Source organism: Rutidosis leptorrhynchoides, chromosome 10 (genome assembly GCF_046630445.1).
Source record: "Rutidosis leptorrhynchoides isolate AG116_Rl617_1_P2 chromosome 10, CSIRO_AGI_Rlap_v1, whole genome shotgun sequence".
Classification (NCBI taxonomy): Eukaryota; Viridiplantae; Streptophyta; class Magnoliopsida; order Asterales; family Asteraceae; genus Rutidosis; species Rutidosis leptorrhynchoides.
In genome coordinates, this window is record NC_092342.1 from 86,850,008 (window position 1) to 86,857,302 (window position 7,295).

Sequence of the window (7,295 nt, forward strand, 5' to 3'; positions counted from 1 at the left end):
ACGGATATGGATATGGATAATAAAAACTAAATGGATATGGATATGGATATGGATACAGCCTCACCCGATCCATATCCGATCCATTGCCATCCCTAGTAGCGATGGAAGCAATTGGGGTTAAGGAGGTTTTTTTCTTAAGTGGGTGTATGTAGAAGAGTTTTTTTAGCGGTGTCGTTTTGAGGGTTTTTGTTAATTCAACGATTAAAATTGGGAGGACTTTTAGTATATAAGGGAAATTAATAATAGTTAAATGAAAATTTAATAAATTATATTTATTTATTTAATTATGCCGGGAAAAAATATATATATATACATTATATATATATATATATATATATATATATATATATATATATATATATATATATATATATATATATATATATATATATATATATATATATATATATGGGCACGATCCATGGATACGCTTAAAAGGCGTACAAACGGGATAAGCAAAATAAAAATTTTTTTTTTTTTGAATTTTTTTTACATTCATAAATCTGCATTAAAATGCACCTCTAATCAATTTTTTTCATAAAAAAAATTTCAAAATCTTTCAAAAATCGATGATGAATGGTAAAATTAACCATTCATCGGGTTAATTTATCATTCATCTTGTTTACGATGAATGATAAAATTAATCAATGCTAAAAAAAACCAGATGAATGGTTAAATTAACCATTCATCTATTTTTTTATCATTCATCATAAACAGACGAATGGTTAAATTAACCATTCATCTGTTTTTTTTAGCATTGATTAATTTTATCAAAATGAGAGATAAATTAACCAGATGAATGGTTAATTTTACCGTTCATCATCGATTTTTACCATTCATCATCGATGTTTACCATTCATCATCGATTTTCGAACGATTTTGTTAAAAAAAATTTAAAAATTTTTTCGTTTTCTTCTATTTGCATATTAAAGGATCGTTTTTTTATATAAAATTTTTTTTTGAAATTTTACTTATCCAGTTTGTACCCCATTCAGTGCTTATCCATGGATTGGTCCACTATATATATATATATATATATATATATATATATATATATGCTATAATTCAGTAGGCTTATAACTACCTTTAGTGGTTTGATTCGTGTTATAATTCAGTAGGCTTATAACTACCTTTAGTGGTTTGATAACGTGTTATAATTCAGTAGGCTTATAACTACCTTTAGTGGTTTGATTCTTGATTAAGAATACTAATAATGAAGTGTAAGAACAAAGATGATAATGGAGAGAAAGAAAGAAACACTTTGTAAGTGTGAGAAATGGTGCAAGTGTTTTAGCTTGCAATACATGTCTATTTATACAAAAACAAAGCTACCCAATATTGACTAAGTATTGGTACAAAATTGACTATCCACATATAAATAATATTTTTATTATTATAACACTCCCCCTTAAATATCAATTTTGTTTTATTGAAGATCAACTATAAGTTACTGCCTCGTTAAAAACCTTGCTAAAGAAAACCCAGTGGGAAAAAACTTTAGCTAAGGGAAAACAAGTGCAGAATGGAGTTGACTCCCCCTCAAGTAGACATCATTGAGTCGTCACATCTTTTGAACTTGACTCATGCCAATATTGTGAACGTGTGTTCTGAAAATAGCAGTTGACAGTGCTTTGGTATAAAGATCAGCAGAGTTGTTGATTGAACGTATCTCATTTCAATCTGGTTGGCCTTTATGAGATTTTGAGTGTATGAGAAGAATTTAGGAGGTATGTGTTTTGTTCGGTCACTTTTGATATACCCTTCTTTCATATGTGCTATGCAAGCTGCATTATCTTCATAGATAGTTGTTGGGCTTTTATCACGTTATAGTCCATAAGAATCAGTAATGAGTTGTGTCATTGATCTCAACCAAAAACATTCCCGAGTAGCTTCATGTAATGCAATCACTTCGGCATGATTTGATGATGTTGCAACAAGTGTTTGTTTTTTAGAACGCCATGATATTGCAGTACCTCTATTTAGGAATACATATCCAGTTTGAGATTTAGCTTTATGTGGATCAGATAAATAACCTGCATCTGCATAACTAACCAAATCTTGTTTTGATTCGTTAGAATAAAATAATCCTAAATCAGTGGTTCCTCGAAGGTATCGAAATATATGTTTGATCCCATTCTAGTGTCTTTTGGTAGGAGCTGAGCTGAACTTTGCTAATAAATTAACTGCAAAAGAAATGTTGTAGCGACCCGTCAAAATCGTCATTGACGGCGCCGTCTACTTAGGTCCCGTTACGTGGTCATAAGTCCTTAAGATGACGTTTGACCAAAAATATGTCGCATTCATTTCAAATGTAAAGGACGTTTCAAGTTTACAAAAGTAGTTCAACGACTAGTTACATTACAATGTTTAACGTACAATTGAAACCTATGCGACACAATTTAAAAGCAAGTCAAAGGGGCTCCAAATATGCAGGTATACTCGACATCCAAGCAAGTATCAAAAAGAGTGCGGAAGCATGTATCATATAGCATTCAGGGACCTGAGAAAACATAGAGAATCTGTCAACGAAAACGTTGGTGAAATCATAGGTTTAGTAAATGAGTATGTAAGTAAAATAAGTTGAACCACAAATTATAGTATAAGTCGATTTTCCAAATCGTTTGAATTCCATAAGTATTGTTGTTTACCGAGCACCCAATTATCAAAGCTTAACCATATCATTTACCTCAGCATAAAAGTGTTAGAACATACACCGTACCAGAATATATTTCATTCGCTTAACGGTAGCGAACCGTCCGAATGAGGGTTAGTCAAACCCGTATGGATCTACACAACATAGTCTCGCTTACACCATCTGATGTAATTAATGATAATTGAATTGAGGGTTTTTGTTCAAACTCGTCCGTATCTTTGTATTCGTATTCGTGTTCGATGTATAAAAGTATGAAAGGTATATATGCATATGAAATGTATATAAGTATGTAACGTATATGTTTCTCAGCCCACGATTTAAAAATATAAAAGTTGTTGAAAAAGTGGGACTATGATCTCACCTCGAGTGCACGAGTATAAAAGTACTTCACAAAGTAAACGTGTGCATGAAAGTTGCTTAGCCTTGACCTAAACAAGTAAGTTGTATCAATTTACCGGTTACGACACAAGGTCGGGTGAAATGTGTTCAATTAGTCCTATGGCTCGTTACGACTCGATTAAGTAGCATGTGAATCAAATTGTCAATTTTCATGCAAGATACAAGTATAGAAGCAAGTTAGAGAGATTGCATAAGTATTCGGTTAAGTTTGGCAACAAGTCAAACTTGGTCGGGTCAAAGTCAACGAAAAAGTCAACACGTTCGGGTCGGGTCCCGAACTATTTTTCTGAGGTTTTTAATCATATATAAGCATGTTAGTCAAGTTTCATGTTAATCGGAGGTGCGTAGCATAGTTAGAATTAATCGAAAAATGACCAAATTGGACAGCACCTGATAGGCCATCTGGACGGAGTCCAAAATGGCTGGATGGCGTCCAGTATTGAAGTACTGGATGGCATCCAAAAGACTGGACGGCGTCCAAGTCTGAAGGGCTGGACGGCGTTCAAGAATCTGGACGGCGTCCAGATCTGTATCCAGGCCCTGTTTTGCTGCAACAAAGAATGCACGAACCAAAACTCAAACAATCCCAATTTATGACCCGCAAACAATCAAAACATGTATCCTATATCATCGGGAAGGTATTTTGACAAAGGATACAACTAACCACATATCATCAATCGAGTTTATCATTTACAATAACCGAATTCTCGTCAAGTGATCATTTAGAGTTCGTTTTCCAAGTTTCAAGTTCACAAATTCATTTCATGATTCGGTAGTCCAATCTACACATACGATATGCCGTTTCGAAGGTAATTAAACGTACATTGCAACTAAACACTTACTAACAACATTAACAAGCATTCAATGCATCAAAAGTTCATTTTAAGGTTCATCAAACCCTAATTAAGAATCACAAAATCAATAATCATGTTAACGCAAGGTTTTCATATCATCCAACATACCAAAACGAAACTAACGATGCTAGTAACACTTTTAACACAATGGGTTTAACATCTAACAACATTTAATCAATCAAAATCAAGGATTAAACTAACCCATTTCCAGTGTTCATGCTAGTTACACCAAATAACAAGATCGAGCATACAAATTACATACACGACATCACAATGAGCCATAGACACTAACTAACACCATTTCAAGTCAAAAACACGAATTTAGAGAAATCTAGAGTTTTAGAAATGTTACCCAAACGAGATGAAGTTGGTACCAAAATGAAGAGGATGAAGAGAGGATCACGAATATGTAATTTATTTTGTTGTAAGCCTCCTAGATCGAATTTAGATGATGATTGAATGAATTTGGTAAATGTGTGTGTGTTCTTGCTAGAGAGAAAGAGAGAGATATGGAGATGATTGAATGGTGGTGATTGGGGTGGACTAGTTGACCTAGTCAACTAGTTTGCCCCGTGTCAATTTTAGTCCCTCGAGTTTAAAAGCGGGCACGTGATTTAATCGAACGAATATCTTAAATAAGCGAGAGTAAACGGAAGTTGTTATAATTCAATAATGAAAAATATTAAGAACATTAGCTAACGAAGGATACGAATCTATATACGAAAAATATTATTAAAATAAAAAGACGGGCGTTAAAATAATTTAACGGAAAAATGCGGGATGTTACATTACCCACACCTTAAAAGAAATTTCGTCCCGAAATTTAGTTGGAAGTAATAGTCGATGTCTCTTCCTTGAGACCTTGCATTGTCAATGCTATGAATAAGTGAAGATACGTCCTTGGGCATTCCCACGAGTTTGGACAGTCGGGGTTTTATGTTGTATTAAGACTTGGTTTTACAATTCACAATTTCAACTGGTCTTTCTACGAAGAGGAGTTTTCATCAATAGTAAGTTTATCTAGAAGAATAGCACGTTCCTGTTCCGCAGGACACGTATCTAAGTTTGTTACATGGAACGTAAGGTAAACGGAAACTTAATTGAGTCGGAAGTTCTAAACGGTAGGAAGCGGTTCCAATACGCCCCAAGATTTCAAAAGGATCAATATTGCGGATATAAATTTCCTCGATTTCCCGAAACGGATTACACCTTTTCAAGGTGTGGTTTTCAATATTACACGGTTACTGACTTTAAATTTGAGAGATTTTCATCTAACATTGGTATAACTCCTTTGGCGACCACGGGCCGTCTAGAGCCCTTCTCGGACATGAACTATCTCAACGGTCGTTTCTTGAATGATTTCGGATTCAGTGATTTGCTTGCCACATGCTTTGGTCCAACGAATAGGGGTATAACATTTGCGGTCACATAGGGTTTTGGAAGTGCGGCGTTAATACACGAATGGTAACCTTTCTTTCCTAGATTTGAATCGTGTGTTTGCTTGTTCCGTCAGTTTGCGGATGATATGTGGTACTCATGTTTAAACGTGTTCCTAAGGCTTCTTATAACACTAGAAGTGAAACGAGTATTTCGATCTGGGATAATTGACAATGGTACACCGTGTTGGAATAGAATTTATTAAGATATGTTCGAACAAGTTAGTTAGGGCTCGAAAGCGTCTGTTGGGACAAGTTTCTTATCGGCTACTGAAAAATGTTCGTAAGGGCTAGTCACCCTCGTGGCGAATACTAGTAACACGTGAAGAGTCTCTCTCTCCATTGAGAAATTATATAAAAAGGTTTCTGTATACGGAAGTACGAGCGAAAAGATAGGAGTGAAATGAGAACTTAGAATAGGATGAGTTCACATTTTGAGGTAGCCATATCGCGCATCTAGTGGCCAAATGTTGAGACTTGGTGGGAAACGAGATAGTACACGTAGTTGTATAGCTCGGGGTTGAGTAGTAGTTGGCCGTATAACAGAAGTACAAGGACGTTAAGTCAAAGAAGAAAGGGGTATCCTTGGATTGTGTGTTATCTTTGGTCCCAGTAATATCAGACGGTAATAGTGAAATAGCAAAGCTATGTATCGTGGTACGCGATGACGAGAAGATTGATCGGATCCATAAATAAGTATTCAAATTCTCCGTGTAAAATAACAAATTTCAGCTTCCTTGATTTCGAGTCGAGAGGGGTTGCCTTTCAGGCGTTCACGTAGAAGTATTTCTATATTTGAGTTCCATTTTGTGCCACACGAATTTATCTAGTAAGGTTGGTGTGAAAAATCACGTTCAAAGTCCGGACACGGAAAATGTTTAATTCTTTCCCTTAGTACGTTAACGAGGTTAAAGGACGAGCGATACGGGAAAAATCGGAAATTAATCTTTGGTAATAATCGCGAGATCCAAAATTTTACGAATACAAGTCGGAGTCGTGAGGGTTTCTCCAAAATTAATTAATTAATTATTATTTTTTTTTTTTTGCGAGATCTACTGTAATACCTTGACCACTAACAACATGGTTTAGAATTTCGACTTCGTTTAACCAAAATTCTCACTTGGAGAATTCGGCATAGAGTTGCTCTTTTCTCAAGAGTTCGAGCGTAAGACGGAGACGTTGTTCGTTTTTCCTTTCCGCTTGAATAGCTTAAAACATCAACTATAAGTACGGTAACGGATTTGTCTAGATAAGTTTGCATACGCGGTTCCGGAGGTCTATGAATACGGGCGGAGCCTTAGATAAACTGAACGGCACTAAAAGAAATTTATAACTATCATAGCGAGTTCGGAAAGCGGTTTAGGAGACATCCTCTCCCTTAACCCTCGATTGATGATAACCAGAATGAAAGTCGATTTTAGAATATACGCGAGATCCGTGTAACGGTTCAAGAGGTTGTTGATACGGGGAAGAGGATATCGGTTCTTAAACGGAAATTATTTAGTTCACTAAAATCACATATATGTGGGGAAAACATTTCCTTCCTAACGTATAGGTTTTGGCCTCCCTAGTTCTATAGATGTCAAATAAAAGTTCAAATTACCTACCCAATAAGTTTGACGTACACTCTCCGATAAATTTGTCGGTACGCAATAGTTTTCCGTTGGTTACTTGAATGGCCTAAGTAATATCTAGGGGGTGGTGGAGTGCAAATAGTAGGCTCCAAATCCTTAGATACAAAACATTTATCGACATCCGAATCGAATAAACATGAAGTATAGGAGTTGTTAAGAAGAAACGTACCCGTGACTAGTTGTCATCTCGGGCTTCCTCGGTGTTAATGTTGAAAGCTCGGCCGCGTGTATTGGGGTTTGTCTTCTTCTCTGGGCACGCATTCTTAAAAGGACCCGGTTGGCCACATTCGAAACAAACGCCCGTCCGATGTGCATTGGG